We start from the raw sequence: 26889 nt of genomic DNA on the forward strand, positions 1-26889 counted from the left end.
TGTAGGCTATAACTCTTGTGTAACCACTCCTTCACTGCTCGTCAGTACTACTCTTTCCCTTCCATAGCTAATTTTGATAATTTCTTCTGAACTAACTTTGCTTCCTCTATTCTCTGTTTTTTTCCTTATTCTTTTCTTGTAACACTCAACAATGATGTACAATAGTCAACTGTATTACTGGCCATGGCTTCATTTCCATCCCTACTTTTTTTTTCATCTGCCTTTGCACTGGCTCGTGCAGTCCCCGACATAAAATATGATAAAATAATGCTGCTGTTTTATCCCACGGTTCTCTCATTTCGAGACACCAATGTTCTTGAATCTCCTTAATATAAGCAACAGGATCTTCGTTCTCACTCATTTTCCGTGTTATAATCGTGCCAATGTCTGACGTATCAGGATATTGTACTCTTAAGTGCCCTCCATTCGTCTGCTCTAAAATTATTAAACAGCGCCATAGTGTGTCATGTTTTGTGTCGTCATACTCGCATATCCTGCTCGTCTCCAAATGTCGTCAGCTCTCTCCCCTAGCTGCTAGTAGGCCTTCTACGTCACCCACTGCTAATGTCATTCCTGCTGTCATTCTTTTTAACTCATAAATCCGCTTACCCACTCCTGCGGTCAAACAAGGCAACTTGCATTTTAAAATATCTTTATCCATGTGCGGCCACAGTATATATTGTGGTCATCCTCCCCTATTTCTCTTACAGTAATTGTGTGAAGCCTGTTCTACAATCGTATCCACCTACTCTTCTCGTCTTCCAGGTGGGGCTAGTTTTGCCCGCTCGTCTTCGCCCTGGCAATGACCTCAATCTACTTACATAAGGCGGAGAAATTTCCCCTATACTATGCAACCGTCCTTGTGGTCGTTCAGGATATAATATAGGTTCTGTTGTTTTTGCTTCTGGTTCTCCTAACTCTACCCACTTTACACCTTTGCCTACGTCTGGATCTATCGAAGAGCCACATGCGCCCTCTTCTTGCGCTCCCTTGTTTTCTTCCCTTTCTTCATCTGACATCATTATGCCCCAACTGGTATCCCATTCCTAGTTATCAAGAACTAGTCTGCTTAGGGACAACATTCTATGCTTGTCCATCATTACGTTATCCGATCTACCTCGTTTCTCTGGGTGGATATCCTTTGATACTCCCTCTGGTCTCATAGCCATATTTTTTCCTCATCTGTTTATATAATTCCTGATCCTTTTCCCTATGCCTTCTACCTCATGCTCATCAGCCCATGCCGGTACTCTAGATATCTTGTGCAGCTCCCTGCAGGGCTGTTGCAACCATCTCTCTTCCTGCCATTATTCTAGTTATTCAACTGGTATTACACATCTGTTAACAATGGGATCTATTTCGTGCTCCCTTTGTTCTCTGCTCCTTCTCATTTCCTTTTGCTCTTCCCTTCTTCTCATCTCCCCATTCAGCTTGCCTTCTCTGCAACTTTCTTTCTTTCAATCTCTAGGTTTCTATTTCCTCACATTTCTTCTTTTCCCTGCTCTTCATACCTTCTTCATTCTTACTTTCGCTTCCTCTCCGTTTCCTTCTCTTCTTTGGCTGCCCTTTCTAGTTCCTTTTCCCTTCTTTCCTTTTCCTTTCTTGCTTCTCTTTCTTTAACTTTGTCGATACCATTTCCCTATAAATTAAGTAATATTTGTCCTCCCATCCAGTCACTCTGTACAGTTGTCACTTCACTGGCTTTATCCTTCTCTCTTGGTCTCTTCTTCCATCTATATCAGTTTGTCCCTTCTCCCGTTACGCTCCTCATATTTACTACATCCGGAAATATTTGTGTTAGTTAATCTTACTTTCTACTGTACGATCTTCACTAATGTAAGCAGGGGTGCATAAAGCGGATTAACATGCCATGTCCTTTAGAGGATAGGATTGCTATTTCTCAGTGGTTGCACGGTCTTCAGAAGGAGAAAGAAACTGAGGGCATTGAGCTCTCCCCTTCATGCTGATTAAGCAGCCACTTTTTCGCAGGTGGGTCTTCTCCCTCATTCTGATACATTTTCCACAGCTCTAAAATAGCTAACCATTTTTCTAACTTCTTCTCTGTGCACACAGCATGTAAGTATGTTTTCATGTGTTGCAATACTGTTCTTGATAGGAAACCCTCTGGAGACCAAGGCATGAACATTTTGTCAGCCGTGCCTCTTACCCATTCAGCATGATATTTCCTAATCTTAGGTGTGTACCTGAGTAATATTTTGCACAAGTGTTAAGAGGAGTGTCCTCCATGATAACTTGTTTTTAACTGTCAATAATTAACGGGTCTTTTATTCTGTCATTACCTTAATTAATTATATCACAAAAATCAATTTGGGGAAGCACCATCAATCGCCGACCGATTTCCCGAAAACAATTCTTCAAACAATTTTCTAGCCTATACAATAATATTCCTTTTGCTTCTTTGTTATATTTCTATCAATCTTAACTGTCCTGCTGTTTTATTATCGACAATTTAAGAAACATATTTTTCTATATTTTCCCTCAACGCTTACCTTCCTTTGATTGGCGCCAATCACTTGTTTTGAGGATCTGATAAACAGTCAAATTATTAATATTGTTCTATATTTTCAGTTTACAACCCATTTCATCACAACTACATTAACATATTTATAACCCCAACCATATGTTTACAACAAATTCTATGATCGTCTTCCTTACTGTCTCTAGTAAAAGTATCTCATCTCCATTTTACCCAATTTTGGACTGTGAAACGCATTCTTCATATCGGCCTTGCCTCAGGAATTCCTTCAAAATACCCCAACTTGGAGTGTGATGCCTTCCTTTCTATCTCCCTGAGAATAGGAATCGAAGTATCTCTCTGTCTCAAACAAATCCTGTTACCGTTTCCCCACTATACATATTTTTACTTTTCTTTTTTTAACTTTGCATTTAGTTATTATACAATCTTAAGCACATTTCAAGATAATATATGAAGAAAACAATACATTGGCATGTACATGCAAGAGTGATTAAAACAAGTCAAGAAGAAAAGTTATGAGAGAAATTGAATTAGTAAAATTCAGTTAGATAAAATTCAAGTCTTCCTGTCAATTGTGATCAAATGCCTTTACATAAATTCAATAAAATTGTGCATAAAATAATTGGATCAAGGGATCTCAAACTATAGAGTGCAGTGTCTCCATTCATGCATAATACACATAAGAATATACAAAGGAAGATTGAATTCAAGAAAGTTTGTTTGTTTGTTTATTTATTTGATAATGCGCACCAAGCCCAAGGGCAGCCGGGCGCAGTGGTACAAGAATACTCGAAGCTTAGTTACAGTGTTACATAGTTGGTATGTGCATAAATTACATAGATTACGTAGATTACATTGCAGTATGGGAGACAAATGCAGTGCAAGATTGGTGGCAGCTATTCTTAAAGATAGCGTATACTACAGGAAATGAAGTGAAACACCAGATGGGTGGCCTATAGTTGCACTTGGGAGAGCAGGAAAGTGTGCCATAAGAGTTTGGGTTATGCAAGTCAGGAAAGAGAGATGTTATAGGTCATTCGCGCGAAGCCATTTGAGGGCGTTAATTCTGAAACTGGTGTACGGAAGAGGGCATCTAAGGTCAGTAGGGAGTGAGTTCCATGCTTGTGCAGCTTTGATTGGGAAGCTAGTTCCTCCCGCCGTAGCGCGTTTAAATCTGGGAGTGTCCAGCAGGAAGGTATTGGCAGATCTCAGTGGTCTGGTGGCAGTGTTCCTCGTGATTTTTTCCAAAAGGTAGGGAGGTGCTAGTGCGTTGAGACATTTGGAGGTGAGGGATATAGTTTTAAAGAAGATTCTTTATTTTATTTTGAGCTAGTGGGCCTCTTTCCTAAATTTAGAGATATGCTCTCTATGAGGTATGTTCAACGCTGCTCTAAGAGCGTTGTTCTGCAATCTTTGAAGTTTGTCAGTGACATACTTGTTGGCTCCTGAATATAGGGCATTTCAGTAATCAAGTCGGGACATGATGAGCGCATTTGCCAGGGTAATGCAGCTGTCTTTAGACAGGAATGGTCTAGCGGCTCGGATTAATTTGCAAGTGTAGGCAGTAGTAGAGGAGAGAGAGTTAACTTATTTTTTTAGGTTGAGGGGGGAGTCCAGGTAGAATCCTAACGTTTTAACCTCCGGCAGGACCTTAATGATGTTATTGTCAATATTAAAGGATTTCTAATTTGGAGTTAGTTTTTTTAGATTAGAATTGGAGCCGAGGAGTAGTATCTCAGTCTTATCGTCATTCAAGCAGAGGCCATGGGTTGCCATCCATGCCTGAATGAGGGTGTATATTTTGTTCACCATAGCCAGGTCCTCTTCATAGTTGCCCAAAAGGGGTATGAGGATCTGGGTGACATCTGCATAATTCTATAGGGGACACCCAGTCTGTCCAACTTGTCAAATAGTGGTTTAGTAAAAATGTTATACATCGTTGGTGAGACACAGGATCCCCGTGGGACTCCGCAGGAGATTTGGATGGGATCGGCGCAAGAGGAGGTAGAGAAAACTCATCGTGCGATTGGCTAAAAAGGATTGCACCCAGGCAATGGCTTCTCCTGTGAAATTGGCAGCGAGTCTTAAGTGGCTGCATAACACTGCGTGGTCCACCAAGTCGAAGGCTGCTGACAAGTCCAACAGTAGTAGCAAGGTGGTTTTGCCATTGTCCTTTAGTTCCTCAATTTTAGTCTTGAGGTCTAGCAAAGCTGTTTCAGTGCCATGGAGGGGGCGGAATCCTGATTGTCGAGATCCTAGCAAGTGATTAGTTTCAAAGTAGTCTTGAATTTGTAGATAAGCTACCCTGTCAATAATTTTGAGTAAGAAGGGTACTGTTGTAATGGGTCTATAGTTGGTGGATATTGATGAGTCAAGCGTTTGCTTTTTCAGTTGGGGGAGGACCCAGGATTCTTTCAGGTTAGTCGGTACCGTATTTGATTTGAAGGAGGAATTAATTAGCTTTGAGATGAATGGAGCTAGGTCTCTAGCTGCGTCCTTGATTATTTGCGCTGGGCAACTGTCACCCTTGCAGTTGGAGGGTTTCAAGGAGAGAATGACCTTTTCGGTGTCAATGATAGAGATAGTCTTGAAACTAAATGGTGGAGTAGTGTTGTACTCCGGAGGCGGTGGTGGTTGGTTATCGGTGAGCAAGGAGTCTTTTTTTTAAATTATTTTGAGTTAGAGGGAGGATATTTTATTAGTCAGGGCACTCTGTATATTCGTGCACCATGTCTTGTCTTTTGGGACAGTGTCAATTGGTTGTATTGGGTTTTCCATTTCACGGAGGATGGAGAAAAGCTCTTTGGTACTAGATTCGGCCTTTGTGATTCTGTCATTAAATAGGTTTTTCTTTGTGATTGTGATTTCTTTCTTATAGCGTTTAGATAGTTGGGCTAGTGTAGCTTTATTACTATCAGTGGGCGATTTACGCCAGGTGGCTTGTAATTTCCTTTTCTGTATTCTAAGTTCATTTAGTTGGGAGGTGAACCAGGCGTTCAGGTGCCCTACTTGCTTACCTTTACACAGTTTTAAGGGGGCAATGTTATCTAGTGCCTTGGCCATGGCTTGGTTAAAGGTGTCCACTAGGGTGGCTGGATCAGTGTTATTCTCCAGGCCATTAATGGCAGGGAGGAGAAGTGGGATGAGATTTTTTTTGGCAGATATGTCTTTTTTTCTCCTAGTGGGTAGGGGGGGTATCATGTTGATAATTTTAGGAGTAAGGAGATCAAGTGAGGCAGTGAAGTTGATTAAGTAGTGGTGTGTCCAAAGTTGAGGGACAATGTCAGTGATGGTGATGTTACAATTGAGTTCAGATACCCAGTCAAGGGTTCTGCCTTTAATGTGGGTAGGTGAAAGGATTTTTTGGGTAAGCCCATGGTCGTTCAGTAGAGAGGCTATGGAGTGGGCATGCTTGTTGTCTGGGTTGTTGAAGCCGATATTAAAGTCACCCATCACTAGCGTTTGGGAGTGGTTTTGCGTGTTATTCGCTATGAGACTAGTGAGGTCCTCCTCGAATGTCCCTACTGGTACTGGAGACCTATAGATCAGATGGATGGTCATGGTACGGTTGTTGGAAAGTTGCAATTTGGCTGTGAGTATTTCACACGATGAGCAAGGTGGCGAGTCAGCTAGTCTGATAGGTACGGAAAGTGCAGTGCCTCCTTCCGTACATAGTGCACAGCAGCTGTTATAACGATGGAATCTGCCCTAACAGTGTATTCCAGAATAGATCTGAGTCGAACCGATCGGAGTATGGAACAAAGATTCCCATACCCACTAATATAAGAACATTTTTGCCTTGAGCACCTTGTATACGTCGACTTGCCTCAATATCCAAATTGCACAATCGACAGAGTCTTAAATCATAGGGAAGCTTTTACCATGCTCCTACATACTCCAGTGTTCGGAGTAGGTTGAATCGCATATACAGAATACATCTTTTTAAAGCCAGAAAACGGTGCTTCGTAGGTAAGAACAAGGTTCATTTAATAAGAAACTTTGTGTTGCAAAAGTCTGAAATCTCTTATCAGCTAATATTCCCAAATTATTTATTCTGACCCAGAGTCTCGATTTCTGCTTTAGAGTTATTCCCAACATAGTCAAAAGGGTGTTGGCCATTGATTTTAGTTCCAAAATGAATGTGTTTACTCTCTTGGTTCGAGGGGTTTTGGCCAGTAATCCCAGAAGCTCATTAGATGTGCAAGGAGGAGAAATCAGTTCAAGAATAGTGTGTTGGACCAACCACGTCATTGTAAGGGAACTCCACCGTCAATGCCTCGACAGGTACAAAGCTCGGGAGATTCATCACTGATCTAAGTAGCTTAGCTTCGAAAATCCCAAGCCATTTAACAAATCTTGAGGGCAGAGCCTGCAAACCATAGGCGATTGAAAGAATGATACTTGTGCAGTAAATTGTCAATAAACCTTCTGTGCTATTGCCCCTTTGCTATTAAGGTAACACTCTGGAGCAGCCATTTATTTCCAGATTTTGAGGGTTATAATGTCCTTATAGAACCGGTTTGTGGGATTAAGCCTAGTAGGAAAACCTAGGTAGATGTAAGTGTCAACCACTTCCAGTTTGATAGTATGCAATTTCCAATTAAATAAGGGCTTTTTGGGAAGGCCGCCACCCAAGCACATTACTTTGGTTTTTGGATTTCTCAAAGTCTGTCACTGCTTCTATTGAGCGCTGCAATCCTATTGCTGTCTGGTCAAAAAGGACAGTGTCGTCCACGTAGCCAAGCCACAACACTGCCACTTTATTGATCCTTGGAGGAAAATGTGTTGCAGCTTCTATCGCAGTTACCATGTTGGACACATACAAGTTAAAAAGAAGGGGTGCAAGAATGCACCCCTGTTTAAGTCCGACATTAGTTGTCTCCCACGTGGGTCGACCATCCCCAAGCCCAACCTGGAGCTCTGGCTGGGCTGTGTTACAGCCTTTTCCTCTGGGGAAGAATGGGGACCCTGCCGGAACTGCCGCTGGACTTTGGGACGGTCGACCCACATGGGAGACAGCCACCCAAGGCCAGGGACATCGCCCCCGACAAATCCTGGAACTCTGGCTCGGATGCGTTACAGAATTTCCCTCAGGGAAGGGATGGGGATCCTGCCGGGGCTACCTGGGACATCCGCTGCACGTGGGGATGGTCGCCCCATATGGTAGACAGCCCACCAAGGCCAGGGACATTACCCTGGAGTATCCTGGAGCTTTGGCTGGCCTGCATTGCAGCTTCTCCCTGGGGGAAAGGTCGGGGACCCTGCCGGGGCTCCCAAGGACTGCTGCTGCACTTGGGGATGGTCAACCCACATGGGAGACAGCCGCCCGAGGCCAGGGACATCACCCATGGCCATCCTGGAGTGCTGGCTGGCGTGCGTTACCGCTTCTCCCTCCTGGAAAGGTCAGGGACCCTGCTGGGGCTCCCTGGAACCGATGCTGGGCTTGGGGATGGTCAGACCACATGGGAGACCGCTGCCCAAGGCGAGGGACATCACTGGAGAGCTGGCTGGGCGTTGTTACAGAATTTCCCCCTAGGGAGGGAAGGGGACCCTGCCAGGGTCCCCCTTGCGCTGCCGCTGTGCTTTGGGACAGTACACCCACATGGGATATGGATGCCCATGGCCGCAGACATGTTGCTTGTTTTGTGAAACGAAAAATGTTACTTTCCTAACTGGAAGAGTCGGGGGAATGTATCGGAGCATTGCTTTTCTCACAATTCACAGAAGCCATTGCCTTACCGGGACAACCATGTCCACCACATACCTTTTTTTTCTGTAATTTTTCCCCAAACTATGGACATTTTCCGTACATAGTTGTTGCCTGACCTGCGCAAACCACCCCTTCCTAAACTTGGAATTTTGTCTACTTTTCAGAAATGTATGCCTTTCTGTCTTCCCCTGCTTTCCTACCCTCCTCTTCCATTCCGTCCACGCATAGCCTATTGGAAAAAAAGTGCAAAATCGCCTACTTCTCACAAAACGGATGGTAACCATATACAAATATGTTTTTTTGGTTTCCCCCTCAACCTGTTCTTGAAAGCCTGGAAGATAGTGAATTAAGCACAGCAAACCATTTGTTCCTAGCTCTTACAAGGAAAATACCACAGGCTTCTTTGTGCATCATTTTATTGGCATTTTCTGAAGAAAAAAAAACTCCCTTTTTGGTATTTTCTCTCACCCCCATACATCAAACTAGGAATCCTTGGTGGTGTTATGACCACCGACATGTGGGAAGAAAAAGGAGCCAAATGTGGCCAAGATATCTCATGTAACAAAAACATTACATGGGATTGAATGGCGACATACTGAAATCACCAAAAAAGGCCTTGGCACTGGGGGGGGACCCGATGGCAAGTCTAGTCATCATAGATTCTATAAACCAATCAAGCAATTTCAACCAGTGTTCCAAAGATTCCTGTTAGCCAAATGTAAAATGTTATACTTTGTGATCATATTCCCAGTCCATAACATGAGATTCCCGGATTAGTTTATTTCAATTTCCGGAGAATAGTAGGATCGAACATAATGGTGGGCCAGGCTAGATGTCCAAGTAAGCATTGCACGGTCACTTACCTTATTATGAATTATATTTAATGGGTTGCATCAATTAGACATTTTTGTGTTCACAATCACGTAATCAAGATGGGATTTAGATTGACCGTTGGTCCAAGTAAAGAGAGCCAGGGTTCTCATGGTTAGCCCTAGACAGGAAATTCAAATCCTGACCCTCAACAAACTTTCCAGCCACGATCTTGAGCACAAGACGCATACTGCTTACAAGTTTCATGGGTTTCATTAGTCAACTCATGAAAGTTTTTTACGTGTAAATCATGAACATGGAAATTCCCTGCAATCAAGACCTTATCAGTTGGATGTCTATTATAACATGATAAGAGAGTTTTACTGATCAGACACTGAGTGGTCTTTGTGGACGTACCATTGGGCAGATCATAAATATTACAAATTTGTATTCTGGAGAACACTAGGGAGCGCGGACGGCAATGGCTGCCTGAAACATAGCTCCAGAACCTGAGGGGCTAAAAGAGATGAGAGCTAATTCCACTGCCTAAACGGTGCCGCATCTGAGGCAGAGGCACCGGATGGGGTCAAATAAGTAACTGTTTGCACCGGACCTGGGAGAGACCCGGCATTGCCCCAGCAAGATTGCAACAGAGAGGCGGGGCCCGCGGCCTGGGGGAGCCCAATGGAGGTCCTCTGGCGGGATGCGTTGTCGAGGTGGGGGGGAAGAGTGGTAGCCACGTACCTCGGGCGCGGAAAGCAGTAGAAGACTCAATGCGTCCCGGGACCTATTCCTAAACTCCTGTTAGGCAGCACAGAGGAGCAAGTGGGAGGCGAGGACTTCTGAGCAGCCCAGGAGGAGCTGGGACTATCGGGAGGCCAGCAGAACACAGAGGTGAGGAAAGCACCTGCCATCCAGGCCAGACAGATCATGGCCAGTAAAGGAGGGGGTGGCGCCATCCCACATGCAAGGGCCTCCTCGATCAACCACGATGGCTGGAGGGACACGGTGTGAGGAGCCGGACCCCCCTCTGCCCCCCACCCCGAGAGGAGAAACACATAGCCATCCCAGCGCCTGAGGCCCTGGGAAGGGAGGGCTTGACTCCCCCTACACAGAGCGAGGGAGAGTCCAGGGGGCCAGCAAAGGGACATATCACCAAAGGACCCACCAGAAGCAGCAGGTGCTGCCGCGAAGGGCCCTACCACCGGGCGCATGCAAGGGAAGGACCAGCAGAGGTCCCCAAAGCAGCCAGGGTCCTGAGTCAGAATTCTGGACTGCTAACGAGGAGGCGCACCCAGGAGTCTGGCTCTCCTGAACAGTATATGAAGGGCAGTGGATGAAGCAGTAAATACAAGAACAAGAGAAGAGGAGACCCTCCATCGAGCAGGCCTGCCATAAAACAGCCAGTAGAAAAGGGGGAGAGGCCTCCCACCACGCAGGGGCCACTCATAACAGCAGCCGGGAAGCAGAGGACTGGTGGGACAATTGGAGGGGCCCCGGATAAAGCTCCACCGGAGAGGAGGAATACATACCCAGGGAGCGTAGACCTGCCCCCCCCCCCCCACACCCAGAGAATGAAAGTTAACAGCGGCCAGCATAAGCCCAGGGGGCATGCTCAGGCCGAGCGCAGAGCATACACGGCAGAGCAACCAAAATGCCAACATAGGCTCCTAGGAAAGAGAGGGGCTGCCGGCACAAGGCCTTCCCACAAGAGGACTGGCAGCCCTGCAACAATTCAGAAGGAGGGAGGCCTTGCAAACACGGGACGGCCTCAAGACGGTGCCAAACATGTCCAATGCCACTATCAAGGAAGACATTGCAGGGGTTATGGCAGAGATAAGAGCCCTACGCACGGACATCCAAATATCCATTTCGGAACTGCGAGGGAAGATGGAGAAAAAAGAGGGGAAGGTGGAGAACCTCGAACACAAACAGATCAATGTCAACCTGGTGGAGATGAAACTGAACGCCAGAATGACAGACGTAGAATTGAGGGAAGAAGAGTCTGGCCTGAAGTTACACGACCTGGAGAATATAGAACGGAGAACGGAGAACGGATATACGCATAGTGAGTCTGGAAGAAGCAGATGGAGAAACACCGGCCCAGGTCGAGAAGAAAGTGCAGGACATTGTGAACCTCCTCCATCAGGTGGAAGGAGGGAAGACCATGCAGATAGAAAGAGCCCACAGAGGAGGGAGAGCGTTCAGTGGCAGTCCACGCTCCGTGGTAGTGAAATTCCTTCAGTACAAAGAAAAAAACAGAAATTCTTCTCAGGGCGAAACAGGTACAGGAAATAGATTACCAAGGGTCCAAGGTCCAATTGTTCCAGGACTTGTCAAGCTTCACCCTGGGGCATAGGAGGGAATGCAGACCACTCACAACTTGGCTCACAGACAAATCTGGTACAGGTGGGCATATCCCTTCGCACTGCTATTCGAGCTAAAAGGAGAAGAATACAGAGTCATCACAGCGGAGGAGGCAAAACAAGTCCTGCAGCATCAAACAGATCCCAGAAACAAGAACAGTAACAGGCCCGCAGGGTGCCCACACTTCCAGGTCAACGCATGCCGAGGCAAGGCCCCAGAGGCGCAAGAGAAGTAAAATTGGAAAGAAATATGTGAAACTGAGCTCCCCGTCCCCATCAAAGCGGCCCTAACCCGAAAGGAGAGACCAAGGCATCATAAAAGAAGGACTTGCGAGGTAAAGGGGAAGGCGAATGGAATTAAAGTATGACCCCTGGCAGGTAGGAGTTTTTAACCTAGTGGCCCTCAGTTGAAGGAGGGCGTCTCAATACAGGGTACCATGGGTTGTGAACCCAATTGCTGTTCCTTGATGATAGTTCTGTTATTAGTTTGCAGTTGGGAGGAGGGAAACAGACGGAACAGAAACCAAGAGAAGGTGAGGGGTCAGGGAGATATTGAGGTGGAAAGGGAAAGGGTACGGAATGGGGGTGTAAGCAAAAGGTACTAGCCCATGAATGGAGGGGAAAATGATGAAAGCGGAGGGAACCAGCCTCCTGAGGGAGGTGTGGCTAAATGTCCAGGGGCGGAACTCCCCTACCAAAAGGTCCCTGGTGGGGCGAGAATTTAAAGGGCAGCAGTAGACATCCTCTTCATTCAGGAAAGGCCACTAAGAGGAAAGAGGGCGGGGCGACCTATTGGGCTTCGGCCGGACAGAAAAAAAGGAGGGGTAGGCCTGATTCTACACCAGCGGTGTCGTCTGTAAAACTCAGTTCAGCACTCACTGATGGGGGGCAGGCTCTTAGTGGTCTAGTGGAGCTGGGAGGAGACTTGGGTAGCACTAGCTGGAGTATACATCCCCAATCAGGGCAAAAGCGCATTTGATGAAGAGGCCCTCTCCATCATAATGGCCAGGAGTAGAGGGGTAGTCATAATAGGGGGAGACTTCAACACCTGGGCAGATGTCAAGATGGACAGGCAAGTGACGAGATCTGAACCCAGGGGGCAACCGCTGAGAGGGGAATATACATTCAAAAAGAGTCTAGAAGTTAGGGACCTACTGAACGTCTGGAGGGTCCTGCGCCCAGACCAAAAGGGGTACACATTCCTATCTAGCGCTCATACGACATTTACCATAACCAACTACCTGTTGGCAGGGAGCATAGGTCTTGATTAAGAAATAGTGCAATCCGACCGGTGGGCTGGTCGGACCATGATATGGTCACCATGGAACTCGATATAAGGGGCATACATAGAGCCGACTCAAAGTGGCGCTGCAATGAGTACCTGTGGCGAGACAAGCCCTTTGCCCAGCAATTAACGGCCGCGCTAGAGGAATACTTCCAGATGAATGATAACGGGGAAGTAGGGGAGACCACACCCTGGGACGCAGGGAAGGCCACCTGGAGGGGGACAATTAATGAGGAGGGAGCCAAGAAAAAAGGGAGCAAAGGTTGCAGGAGGAAAGGCTCTGCAGGGAAATTAGGGAGCTGGAAAGTAGACTATATTCCCAGCGGAATTACAGAGAAAGAGCTACGAACACTAGAGCAAAAGAGGGCTGAACTAAAATCGCTGGAAGTAGGAGACACGGTACGGAAATTAAACTTCTTAAAGCAAACATTCTATGAAATAACCGGGTTACTCACTGTAGTGACCACCTTACTCCTAGTCCATAGTCCCCTTTCCTCCATACTTATGGGACATCTCTCTGTCCTGTGGGACGGGACCGGAGCACTTTGTAAAAAGCATCACAAATTTTGCAAAAATGTGTCCTTCCTCTCTTTCTTGCATGGGGCCTGGCACGCGGCCGCAACCCCCACCTTGGCTCCGCCCCACGCATCACCCATCAGTCCTTTTCTATCGCCAGGTCTAAGACCTATTAGAATAACAGAGGAACCTTATTAGAGGGGACGGCGGGTGGGCGTATGGAGGAAAGGGGACTATGGACTAGGAGTAAGGTGGTCACTACGGTGAGTAACCTGGTTATACTCCTACGTCCCGTCCCCTTTCCTCCATACTTATGGGAGATTCCCAAGCACTCCTTACAGGAACTACGGGTGGATGGAAATACCCCTTACTGAAAAAGGTTCTTCAGTACAGCCTGACCAAACTGAGCATCAGCTCTTGAGCTCATGTCAAGACAATAATGCTTACAAAAAGCAAATGGCGAGGCCCAAGTAGCTGCCCTAGCGATGGACTCCCAGGGGACATATTTCTGAAAAAGCAACCATGGCTGCCTTGCCCCGCACCAGGTGTGCATGAATACCCTTAGGAGGCTTCATCCCTTGGACGGTGAAAGACTTCGTAATGCAGGCAGCGATCAACCGACAAATAGTCGCCTTAGATGCCTCCTTACCCTGAGGGTTACCAAAAGTCACAAACCGTTGAGAACTCCTAAGCTCGGATATTCTGTCCAGATAGAATTTAAGGGCCCTTCTGACATCGAGACAATGCAGAACCCTTTCTGCCTCTGAGGTAGGGTTCAGAAAAGAGACTGGCAGGGAGATCGACTGATTCAGATGGAATTCAGATACCACCCTCGGCAGGAAAGCAGGATTCGTCCGTAGGACTAGCGTATCCTTGTGAAAGACCAAAAAGGGATGCTCCACCGACAAGGCCTGGAGCTCACTCACCCGCCTTGCTGACGTAAAGATGAACAAAAAGGACACTTTCCAGGACAGGTACTTGTGGTCCACCGTAGCCATTGGCTCGAAAGGCTTATGACACAACGCCGTCAGGACTACATTTAGATCCCACGACGGGTGCGGACTACGAATTGGAGGATAGAGGCGTGTCAAGCCTGCAAAATGCCTCTTAACCACTGGGTTACTCAGAGAGTAAGAGCATTGGTCCGTAGAAATGTAAGCAGAAACCGCTGAAAGGTAAGTTATCCATGACAGAACATGGACACCCGACTCTGCTAAGAAAGATACAAAGGACAAAACCATGTCAACTGTATCCCCCCTTGGGTCCAACTGCCTGTTTAAACACCAATGACAGAACCTGAGTCATTTGCTTCTGTACTGGGACCTAGTCGAGGGTTTCCTGGCTGCCTGGATAATACGCATGCTATCCGCAGGCAAGTTAAAATGTTCTAAAGACTTGAACTCAGGCACCATGCTGCCAAGCTCAGCGATTGTGGCGAGGGGTGCCACATCTGCTGTTCCCCCTGATGAAGAAGATCTGGGGTCACTGGTAACCTGATCGGCGGATACACCGACAGGTGTTAAAGTTCTAAGAACCAAAACCTGGCCGGTCACCACGGGGCTATAATTAGAAGGGAACAGTTCACTGAGTTATTCAGCTTCCAAATTGCACGGTGAACTAGAGGCAGAGGCGGGAAGGCGTAAGCTCTCATGTTGTGCCATGGAATCTCGAGAGCATCCCCCAGAGAGGAGGCTCCCAGCCCCCCTCTGGAGGCATGCTGAGGAAGCTTCTTGTTTACCGCCGTAGCGAAGAGGTCCACCTCCGGTGTGCCCCAACGCAAGAAAATCCATGAGAGGACCTCTGCCTTCAACTCCCACTCGTAGCTGACATCTGTCCGCCGGATGAGGGCATCCGCTGTGACATTCAGCTGGCCCAGAATGTGCACTGCAAGCAGCCAAAACACCATGAAGCACAGCCCACTCCCAAATCTGGATGGACAGGTCCACGAGAGGGGGAGACTTGGTTCCCCCTTGCTTGTTGATGTAATACATCGACACCACATTGTCTGTACGTATGCGGACCACCTTGTTGGCTATGATCGGTCTGAACGCCCTGAGCGCTAGGAAGATCACCAGAAGCTCAAAATGATTTATGTGGAGGAGCTTGTCCTGAGGCGACAAGAGATCCGAGACCTGAAGAGGATCCAACGTCGTACCCCACCCCAGGAGGGAGGAGTCCGTCGTGATCGTCGCCGTAGGGGCTGGGTACTGGAACCCCGCACCCACCGACAGGTTGCTGAGAGATGACCACCATTCCAGGTCCACTCTCATGGAAACCGGAATCATTATCAGCTTGGAATCTGGGTCCACATCCTGACGCCAAGAACTCCGAAGAGCCATCTGAGTCCGCCTCATCTTGAGACGAGGAAGAGCCAACACGCACAAGGCCATGAGGCCCAGAAGCCTCTGAAACCACCAGGCCGACATGCTCTCCGACTGCGCAAACATCTGACACGTGGCTAACAGATCCGCCATTCTGTCCCTGGTCAGGTACACTCTGCAGTCGATCGTGTTCCAGCGAAAACCCAGGAAAATCAAGTCCTGCAAGACCGTCATGGAAGTCTTTCGCCAGTTCACCGACAGCCCAAGATGGAACAGGAGCTGAAGGAAAGACTGAAGATTGCCCGCTGCTTTCAACAGGCAAGGACTGTGTAAGAGCCAGTCGTCCAAATATGAATACACATGGATACCCTGCAGACGAATACAGGCCGCAATTACCGACATCATCTTCGTGAAGACACGCGGCGCAGAGCTGAGGCCGAAAGGAAGCACTCGAAACTGGAAGTGCTCCTCTCCCAAAGAGAAACGGAGATATCTCCTGTGTGGATTCCAAATCAGAATATGCATATACGCATCCTGAAGATCCACCATGGTGAGCCAATCATCCATCTGCAAGGAGGACCGTATATGGCTGGGCGTGATCATCTTGAATTTCTCTTGGGGTAGGAAAAGATTGAACTGGGAAAGGTCTAGGATGGTGCCTAGGCCAGCCTGGTTGGGTTTGGGCACCGTAAACAGCCGGGAGTAGAAGCCCTCCCCTCGCTCCCCAAGGGGAACGGGTTCTACTGCTCTGAGGTCCAGAAGATTCTGGACCTCGGCTTTGAGGGAGGGAGGGCGAACCCAACAGCTGAAAAGGAGGGTTGAAGGGTGGGGTAGTGGGTAGGGGTAAGCGTAAACCCGCCCAAGCGACTGACAAGACCCATCTGTCTGCGGTGATGGTCTGCCACGCCTCACAATGAGACGTGATACGTCCTCCCACTGGGTCTCGTGCGAGCGCAGAGAACCCTCATTTTGTAGGTTTTTTGGTGGTGTTGCCACCTGAACCTGAGGAGGAGGCTGAGGAGCGGGAGAAAAACCGAGTCCGTTGTTGCCTCCGGCAGTTATTCCCCAAAGGGGCATTCACTCTGCGAGATTTCCGGTCTAGGAAGTCCCTAAAGCCAGAGGAGGGTCGACTTTGCGACAACGGTCTCTGGTTTTTGAAAGGGGTCTTAACAAGGACCGACATGGACTTAGGTGTCTGGGTGCTAGCCTTTGTCTTGGTCAGCTCTACATCTGTTGTAGAAAGAAAGAGCTCCTTACCGTCGAACGGAAGATCCAACACCTTGTCCTGCACCTCTTTTGAGAATTTGGTTGCATGCAGCCACGCCTGTCGTGAGGTATCAACCCCCAGCATGATTCCCCGAGCCGAGGTGTCTACGTGATGAGCCACAGCCTCCAGGAGATCCTGGGCCAAGACCCTGGAATCGGATAATCCCGCTTTAAAGACTTCCAGCTTCTCGACTGGAATGAACTCCTCAAACTCCGACAGACCTTTACATCCGCATATTAGCCCCCGCTGACACCAGTTCGGCATTGGCCTGCCTGAGCTGCAAGGCCGAGTTGGCAAAAATCTTTCTCCCAAGGGAGTCAAGGAGCTTATCCTCGTTTCATAGAACCTGAGTAGCCATCGTGGAAGAGGATGCTGCAGGCCTGGGCTGCAAAGTGGCCGCAGCCACCACTGTGGAGGAGGGGGGGGGGGCGGACAAGACAACAGGTACACCTCTTCCGAAGAATGCAGCCTATATCGCGCGTCAATTTTCTTATTGATGAAAAGTCCAGAGTGTGGCTTTTCCCAGACCCTCCGGACCTCAGCCAGAACGTCCTTCTGCAAGAACAGGCCGGTACACTCCAAAGGAAACAGGGTGAATGCCCCAGAAAGCACGCCCTCCTGCGGAGTGGGTGCCTCGGGCACCGGAACATCCAAGAAGCACATCATGTCCAGTACCCAGTCATGAAAAGCTCTAATAGAGCGGGGAAGGTCATCGTTGTCCTGATCGCCTTGCGCGTCATCCGACAGGTCAGGATCCTGCTGAACCGTGTCGGCCGCTGCCTTGTCCACAGGGGACGGGAGATTTTCTTTAAACCTGTCCCTGGTATCCATTATCCATTCTGATGATCCTATCATGTTCTGAAAAGTTTAACTTTTTACCCGATTTCTTTGAAGTTTGTTAAGCAGCCAGAGATCCACCGGGTAGGTCCAGCACTGTATAAAAGTTTAAATAAAGATATTCATGTGTTGCCTGATTTGAACACTATTGAATTTAGCTCATTCATGAAGGAAAGTTAATTTAAACATACCTTGCAATTTTGTTATCGTTAACATGATGTAGTTTGTTTGGCATGAATAATAATAACATTAGTGTTACTTACATAGCACTTTAATTTAAGTGCTTCACATAGAACCGACCTCCTGCTGGGAAATGGCTGAAATTAATGACTGACAAGGAGGAAGTCGTGGAAGGAGAAAGATAACTTCATCTCCATGTTCTTAATCACCAGAATTGGTGACTTTGCCTGATGGCACCACCTCTGCAAGTCTGATGAGTGGTGTTTAGAAGAAGAAATGCCCCTTCTGGAACTGGACAACCTTTGCTGCTGATGCTTCTTTTATCACCTCAGCGCAGAGGGCGGGGGTCAAGCGGCCTCCCAGCCAATCAGGAAGCTTGGAATGTGATCTTTACCTCATGGTAATGCCCTGTTCTGAGCCTCCTCAGTAGCGGAAGACCACCATCAACCCCCCCCCCCCAGGACAGAGGTCAAATGCACCACATGCTGCCCTGCATCGCTTTACCCACCTCCAATTTCAACATCCCTCATACACCCCTCTCCCCTACAAACCTGCAGCTTCCTTGTCCCTCGCTGGCGGCGAGAACACTAAGGGTTCCCAACACATCTCAGTCACGTTAATTGCTGCCATGGAGAGGGAGAAGGGACAATGTGTGGTTCTCTTCTCCCTTATCCATGGTGCTATCTTGATTTGTAGTTTTTTTCCAAGTTGAGAAATGGCAAGCACGCTGTTTCTCAACTTGGAAAAAGAAAATGAAAATATTAGCATCCTGGTAAAACATACCAAGATGCTAATAGCAATAAACCCATCTGGGCGGGGGCATTACCAGGTCTGGTAATGCCCCGGGGCTAACGTTAAGGTCCTCACTTTGGCCTATAAATCAGGCCCAAGGCATTATCTGACCCGGTAATGCCCTGCCCATCTGGGTTTATTGCTTACGTTTTTGCCGAGGCCATGGATGGAAAGGGACGAGTACTTGAGACCACCTAATCTTCCTATTGTGTTATAAAGACTTGCATTTGCCCATACATATTTTGTTCCAAGAAATTGATTTGCATTCATGGATTGTTGGATTGACGCATACATTACTATGCTAAACTGTATTAAAACATTGTTTTATTTTTTAAAAGACATTTTATTCAGGCAGCAGTCTATTTGGCACGTATGACAGTAATCACCACAGCTGTGCTGCTTCGGAAAATCGTTCAGCGTCAGCGTCCTGCGTCAATGACGTCGATACGCCGCCCTCGAGGACCTCCTCCGACGGCCGACGTCACTGGATGGTATAAGTAGGACGCACGACGCCCGTAGCCTCAGTTGTAGTTTTTTCCCCAGAACGTGTGGCACCAGTCTTCTGCCAGTCTGACCACACAAAGAGACCTCTCGCCATTCATCACCAGACTCATCAATGCCTCTTTCACCTCAGGAACAGTCCCCAGTAACCTCAAAGAGTCTTGGGTCCTCCCTCTCCTCAAAAAACCCTCCCTCGACCCGTCCATCCCGACCAACTACAGACCAATTACCACCGTCCCATTTCTGCTCAAGATACTAGACAAGACAGCATACCAACAAATCCAAAAATATCTTGAAACAAACCACCTTCTAGGAATAAGACAATCCGGCTTCAGACCCCAACATGGAACTGAAACCGCCCTGATAGATCTGAAAGCCCAAATAGACGTCCTTAGAGATAACGGGAAAACTGCATTACTACTCTTGCTAGACCTCTCCGCGGCGTTTGACCTAGTTGACCATAAAATCCTATGTAATCACTTAGACTCAGCTGCCCACTTTTCACAAGATGCCATCAGTTGGATTGAGTCATTCCTCAACAACAGATCCATGCGTGTCTTCTCCTCCTCTGCCGCCGCCGAGCCCATCCCCATCATGTGTGGAGTCCCACAGGGCTCATGCGTCTCCCCCACTCTGTACAACGTGTTCACGAAACCTCTGTTTGATGATCTAGATGGCCTGGGTATCACCTACACTAACTATGCCGATGATACACAGATCCTCATCCCGTTGACGGGAGATTACAACCAGGATTTGGCCTTGGTGAACAGGGTGTATCTCATCATCCAGGCATGGATGGCTTCGCACAGTCTATGCCTGAATGATGACAAAACTGAACTCATCATCCTTGGTTCCACTTCCAACCTAACCAAACTCGACCACAATTACGCCAACTTCATCATAGACGGGAACCTAATCAAGGTTTCCAAAGAAGTAAAAACTCTAGGAATATACCTCGACTCCTCCCTAACCTTCCACAAACAGGTTAGCTCGATGGCAGCCTCCACGGCCTACACATGTAAGCTTATAAGAGCAGCCAAACCCTTCCTCTCCACCCAGAGTTGCACCACACTAGCCAGATCATTGGTATTATCCAAATTTGACTATTGTAACGCCCTCTACATAGGAGCCACCAAGCAAATCACCAACAAAATTCAGACTTTACAAAACAACGCTCTTAGGGCAGCGCTCAACATTCCCAGGAGGGAACACATTTCCAATATCAGGAAATCCCATAACTGGCTCAGCACAACAGACAAAATCCTGCTTAAAGTAGCATCGCTTACCCACAAATGCCTGAATAACGCTGCCCCACGCTATCTGGCAGACAGAATATGCAAACACACCCTCATCAGACCCACCAGAACCTCCAATGCTAATCTGCTCACTGTCCCCAGGTTTAAACGCACCAAAATGGGTGGAAACAGCTTCCAGATGAAAGCACCACAACACTGGAACTCCTTACCTCCATCGCTCAGAACTCCCCAATCTTACTCACTTTTTAGATGCAACTACATCCACTGGTTAAAGAACACGAACCATTAACACCTCTAACACCACACGGCTGCTCTCCGCATTGCATGCTTTAAGTAAATCTGTAATATTAAATCTGTAAATATTTGTAATTCTTTAAATATATTTACTGCATTATCTCCTGCCAAACTGTACACATATCCCTTCATTGTCACACCGTAATTATGTAATGTAAAGTATAAGCAACCTGTAACCAAGCTATGAATAACCTTGCTGCTCATGCGCCCTCATACCCTCGGGTCCGGTGCGCAATACAAATGAATAAACTAAACTAAACTAAACAAAGCCTTGCGGAAACGTACGCTGCAATCGCATAAGAAATTCTGTAGCGGGGAAGGCAGGGAGGCAGCGATATGGAATACATCGTCGGACCATCCCATCGAAAGAACGTTGCCAGGTAAGAGAGTTACTTGTTCTTCGAGGGGATTGGGTCCTCCGACGTATTCCATATCTATGACAGTCTCCCAAAGCAGTGAGAAAAGAATTTAGAATACAGAAATTTACAATGCCCAATCAAATTGCGGAACAAAGGACCGCCTTGCCAAAGGCCAGATGCTGCCCACGGATGGAATCGAAGGGAGTAGTGACGTACAAAAGTATGGACCGAAGCCCAGGTGGCTGCATCACAGATGTTACAAATAGGAACACCCCTCTGTAGGGCAGTAGAGGCAGCCATACCCCTGGTAGAATAGGCCCGTAAGCCGACCGGTGGGTCCTTAGCCGCCAAGCGGTAACATTCAGAAATTGCCAGAATTATCCAGCGAGACAAAGTCCACTTAGTCACAGCTTGTCTCAAATGCTTTCCAGCGTAACCAATGAAGAGTTGATCGTCCACTCTGACCCGGGACATGCGTGAAATATAAAAGCTTAAAGCTCTCCTAGGATCGAGCCTATGGAGCCTCTCCTCTTCCTTACCAGGATGCGGAGGAGGATAAAATGCCAGAAGAATAACCTTCTGGGCTAAATGAAATTCCGACACCACCTTCGGAAGAAAGGAAGGACGAACTCTAAAGACAACCCTGTCCTTATGAAATACAGTGAAGGGTGGTTTAACTGAAAGTGCCTGTAACTCACTCACTCTGCGAGCGGAAGTGACCGCAACCAAAAATACAGTTTTAAGAGTTAACAGTCTCAAAGGGCACGAATGCAAAGGCTCAAACGGAGCACCCATCAGAAACTTGAGGACAAGGTTCAAATCCCAACCGGGCACCTGGAAAGGTGACGGAGGGAACACATTAGTGAGCCCTTTTAGAAATTGAGAAATTAAAGGGATTTTAAAATAAGAACACTCTTCAGACGAGCGCTTAAATATGGACAGCGCTGCCAGGTAACCTTTAACGGTACCCACTTGCAAGCCCTTGTGGGCTAAAGAAAGCAAAAAAGACACAGGAATGTCACATGAAAACGGATCCACATTCTCAACCCTGCACCAGTCGCAGAACTTTCTCCAACGGCAACGGTACAGGGACTTTGTTGCGGGCCTTCTGGCCGAAAGCAACACCTCCATCACGTCTTCAGGGAGGTCACAATCCTTATACCTCAACCTTTCAGAAACCAAGCGTGAAGGGTGAGGGATCTGACCTCTGGATGGAGAACCTGACCCCCCTCCCGTGAGAGCAGATCGTCTCGGTAGGGAAGACGATGTGGAGGGCAGATGGACAAGTCGAGAAGGTCCGGGTACCACGTCCTCCGGGCCCATGCTGGAGCAATGAGGATCATCCGGGAACCGGAACTTCGTAACCTCCGCAGCACTTGTGGGATGACGGGGACTGGAGGAAACGCGTACAGCAGTGCGAATGACCAATCCACCACGGACGCGTCTCCTAAGGCTCCTCCTGGAGGAAATTCCTGCGAGCAGAACCTTTCGCACTTCCGGTGACACTGGAGGCGAAGAGATCCACTTGAGGGGTCCCCCAAAGGGCGAAGATCTCCAGGAGGATCTCATGAGCCAACTCCCACTCGTGAGAGATCACGCTCTGCCTGCTCAGAGCGTCTGCCGTCTCATTTTTGTCTCCGGCCAGATGAACTGCCAAGATCGAAACTTCCTGCTGTATTGCCCAGAACCAGAGCTGCATCGCCTCCCTGCACAGAGGAAGTGACCCTGCCCCCCCCTTTTGTTTAGGTAGTGCATGGCCACTGTGTTGTCTGTCAGGATCAGGACATTCATTCCTTGCACAGTCGGCAGAAAAGCCTTCAGGGCAAGCCTGACGGCCCTCAGCTCCAACAGATTGATATGGAGTCTGGACTCCGACGGAGATCAACGACCATTGACTGTCAACTCGTTGGCATGAGCTACCCATCCCGTGAGGGATGCGTCCGTCACTATCGTCACCTCCGGCCAGGGTAGCCAAAATGGACCCCCCTTCATCAGATTGCCTTCGACAGTCCACCACAGAAGGTCCTGGGCGACCGAGGACGGCACCTGAACAGGGTTCGACATCCTGCCGGAGGACTTAGACCACTGACGCTTGAGTGCCCATTGCAAAGATCTCATCCGCAACCTGGCCTCTGGCACCAGAAGAATGCAGGATGCCATGAGGCCAAGTAATCTCAAGAACTCGAACGGTGGGAGACTCTGGGCATGCTGAAACTTGTGCACCATCTGCTGAATGTGATGAGCCCTCACCTGGGGAGGAAAACACTGCCCCAGGGACATGTTGAGCACTGCTCCGATGTACTGGAGCCTTTTAGTTGGCGTCAAGTGGGACTTCTTTAAGTTGAGGGAGAAGCCCAGCTTGTGGAGGGAGTGGCAGGTGACAGACAGATGATCCAGGACTTGCCCGGGAGAGCGCGCCCTGATCAACCAATCGTCCAGGTAGGGGTAGACGTGAATCCCCCTCTTTCCTGAGATACGCTGCCACCACTACCATGAGCTTGGTGAAGACCCTCGGGGCGGAGGTCAATCAGAACGGCAGGACCCGAAACTGAAAGTGCGAGTCGCCAACATCGAACCTCAGGTACTTCTTGTGCTTTGAATGGATCGGCACATGAAAATAAGCGTCCTTGGGGTCGAGAGACACCAACCAGTCCTGAAGTTGAAGGGCCTGGAGGACTTGAGAAAGAGTAACCATCTTGAACTTGTCCTTCCTGAGGAGATTGTTCAAACCGTGCAAGTCCATGATGGGTCTCAATCCCCTGTCTTTCTTGGAAATCAAAAAATAAGGGGAAAAAATAAGGGGAATACCATCCCTTGTTCCTCTCCGCTACAGGCACCAGTTCTATGGCGCCTTTCTCCAGCAGGGCTTGAACCTCCTGCGCAAGGAGCGGACCCGGACTCTTCAAAGAGAGATTCCCTGGTGGATTGTCGTGAGGCCTCTGCCGGAAAGGAAGACAGTAGCCGTGGGCTATGATCTCCAGAACCCACACACCTGAAGTAATGGCACGCCATTCTACAAGATGCTGCGCCAGCCTTCCCCCAACCGGCGAAGCATGGGCCTCATGACTGAGCAGAAGCGGCTGCGGCGTTGCCTGACGGCAAAGAGGCAACTGCTCGCGCGGCCTTGGCACCTCGAGTACCTTGTTTTCCACCTCTGGCACTCCTACGGTTGCCCCATTGACTTGCAGCTCCTCTCGCTTTACTAAAGGATGAGTAATAACGAAAGGAACCTCCCCTCCACTGCTGTCCCCTAGGACAAAAAAGTGGAGGTTGGCGGATTGCAGCGCCCAACGATTTCGCTGCAGCTTTGGAGGTCTGCAACCTTTCAAGGCTCTCGTCAGCCTTGCTGCCAAAAAGATGTTCACCATCAAAGGGTATGTTGAGGAGCCTGGCTTGCACATCAGGAGCAAACCCCGACTTCCTCAACCACGCAAACCTGCGTATCACGGTGCGCGCCACCATGGACAGGCTGACACAGTCTGCCATGTCCAAACCCGACTGAACGGACTCACACATGGCATCCTTGCCATCCTGAATAATAGCAAGAAAACCATCCCGTTCGTCCCCTTCGAGAATATGTTCAGCCGCTAAGGAAATACAGTTCCACAGATTGTGCGTGAAACGTGACAAGGCACATACAGAGTTGGCCGCTTGAAGAGCCATACCCCCTGAAGAAAACACTTTCTTCGCCCAGCCATCAAAACGCTTGTCGTCCCTATCAGGAGGGATGGTTGGATACGACGCCTGCTTTGCTGGGGCCGTAGCCGCCTGCACCACCAAACTCTCCGGAGTAGGGTGCGTGGTGAAGTAGCAGGGGTCGCTACTGAACGGGCGGTATTTTTGCGGCAAAGACTTGCCCACTGCCGCGAGACTCTCTGGAGCACTCCAAGCCGCTGCCACCCTTCTCTGCAGAGCCATATGGAATGGCAGTACTGGGTCAGTGGGTGGACCTTGGTCGAGGATATCCATCAGGTCATCCTGCACAAAATCAACTGGGGGCGCCGACCACCCCAAGTAGTCAGTGACCCTCGACATAAGGCACTGGTACGATGACTCGGCATGGGTGCCAGGCTCAGGCCTACAGAACTCCACCTCCAGAGAGGTGTCCCGACCACTGGCGTCATGCAGGGACTGACGCAAGTCCTCAATCTGGCTATGACCAGAAAGTATCTCCTACCGTGTCCGGAACCAACCCATCTTCAGAACCCTCTTCCACCTCAGAAATATACTCCATAGGCTGGAAAATGGGCAATGAAAGCGGGATAAAGACATGTTTTGCCTTGGCCAGAGCCTTTCTTGGGGGTTCCTCCGTGCCACGGGGTACCTCCGACACCACAGCCTCGAAAAGGCATTGAGGGCGTTAAGTGAAACGGCGTCGACGTCGAGCGCGGCACCGGCAGCATCGACAGCTTCGACACAGGCCTCGAGGGAGGAGCCCTGAGCATGTCCTTCGACAGCCTGGGCGCCGATGGCGTCGACGTCTTCTTCGAAGACTTCACAGGTCCACCCGGGCTCGAGCGTGTCGAGGACCGGGACCTGGAACTGGCATGACTGGAACAATTCCCCTTGTCCGAGCGGGACCTCTCCCGCGAATCGTGCCGACCACCCGAGCCTGAAGGCGTACGAGCGGTGTCTCCAGTATGGTCACGACCGATCCCTCTCGGAGGCGCGGACAGACCGGAGCCCTGCGATTCAAGAATTGCCAACATTTTCTTCCCGAAGGAAGCCCATTCCTCTGGAGAGGAACGCTTGGTGGGATAAGAAACCCGCCGACGGGCGGAGTCCTCGGATGAGGACTGGGAAGGCGACCGATGACGGCGCTTCCGGGAGTGCCTCGAGGAGGCAGAGGAGTGGCGGGACCCAATCCGGGACCGAGACCCCCTAGACTTATGACTACGATGCGGAGAGTCGCCCCTCGAATTGTCCGTCGAAAGCCCAGCAGACCTCGCCTTCCGGAGCTTGGACACCTTACCGACCGACATCTTCTTCTTACGTTCCCGCAAGGCCTTGGACGTAAGCGACTGGCAGTCGACACAATCATCCGTGTCGTGGGCCTCCTCGAGGCACCAGAGGCAAGCGTCATGTGAGTCACCGACATCTTGGACCCGCAGTCCCCGACTTCTTGAAGCCCGGACGCGGGGTGGAAGAAGAGGAAGACATCCCGAGAATACTTCACAAAATAAACAGGTTCGAAGTACCAAAAGAACAGAAACTCCCAAGAGTCGAGGCGCGCGGAGATCTCCGAAGCGAACACGTTTGCGGAAAAAACGGAACTGAGGCTACAGGCGTCGTGCGTCCTACTTATAACATCCAGTGACGTCGGCCGTCGGAGGAGGTCCTCGAGGGCGGCGTATCGACGTCATCGACGAAGGACGCCGAAAGATTTTCCGAAGCAGCACAGCTGTGGTGATTACTGTCATAGATATGGAATACGTTGGAGGACCCAATCCTCTCGAACACATATTACTTAAGTCCTGACAACTTCATGGGGTGACATTTGACAGGCGCAGATCATATTAAATATCACAAGAAACCTCCTAACAAGAACAAACATTTCCGCAAACGTATTGGTAATAATTGCATCATGAAACAATAAATGCCTATTATTTCAAGCAGCCTCTTGACATGCTCTGTGTAATACATTTATTCCTTTTAAGCAAGAGACAGGCATCTCTCAATATAGATGTACATATGCATCTATTTATTGCATTTTTGGTTATTTCTTTTCTTAAAGACTCAATGGTTCTTGCACTAGTGACATTCATTCATAACTTTGAGTACCATTGAGTATTTATGAAAATAAATAACCAAAAATGCAATAGATGAATATGTACATCTATATTGAGAGATGCTCGTCTGTTGCCTAAAAGGAATACACAGGTTTACACAAATGGAGCA

General features: G+C 48.7%; 1 protein-coding gene across 16 annotated transcripts in view; it reads right to left on the reverse strand.

Moving 5' to 3' along the window:
• Nucleotides 1–26889, reverse strand: part of CLIP1 (CAP-Gly domain containing linker protein 1) — a 1286645-nt gene that overhangs the window by 993839 nt on the left and 265917 nt on the right. The gene's annotated exons all lie outside the window — the stretch shown is intronic.

This window comes from Ambystoma mexicanum, chromosome 10 (assembly GCF_040938575.1).
Source record: "Ambystoma mexicanum isolate Mex_15411 chromosome 10, UKY_AmexF1_1, whole genome shotgun sequence".
In the NCBI taxonomy this organism is placed as follows: Eukaryota; Metazoa; Chordata; class Amphibia; order Caudata; family Ambystomatidae; genus Ambystoma; species Ambystoma mexicanum.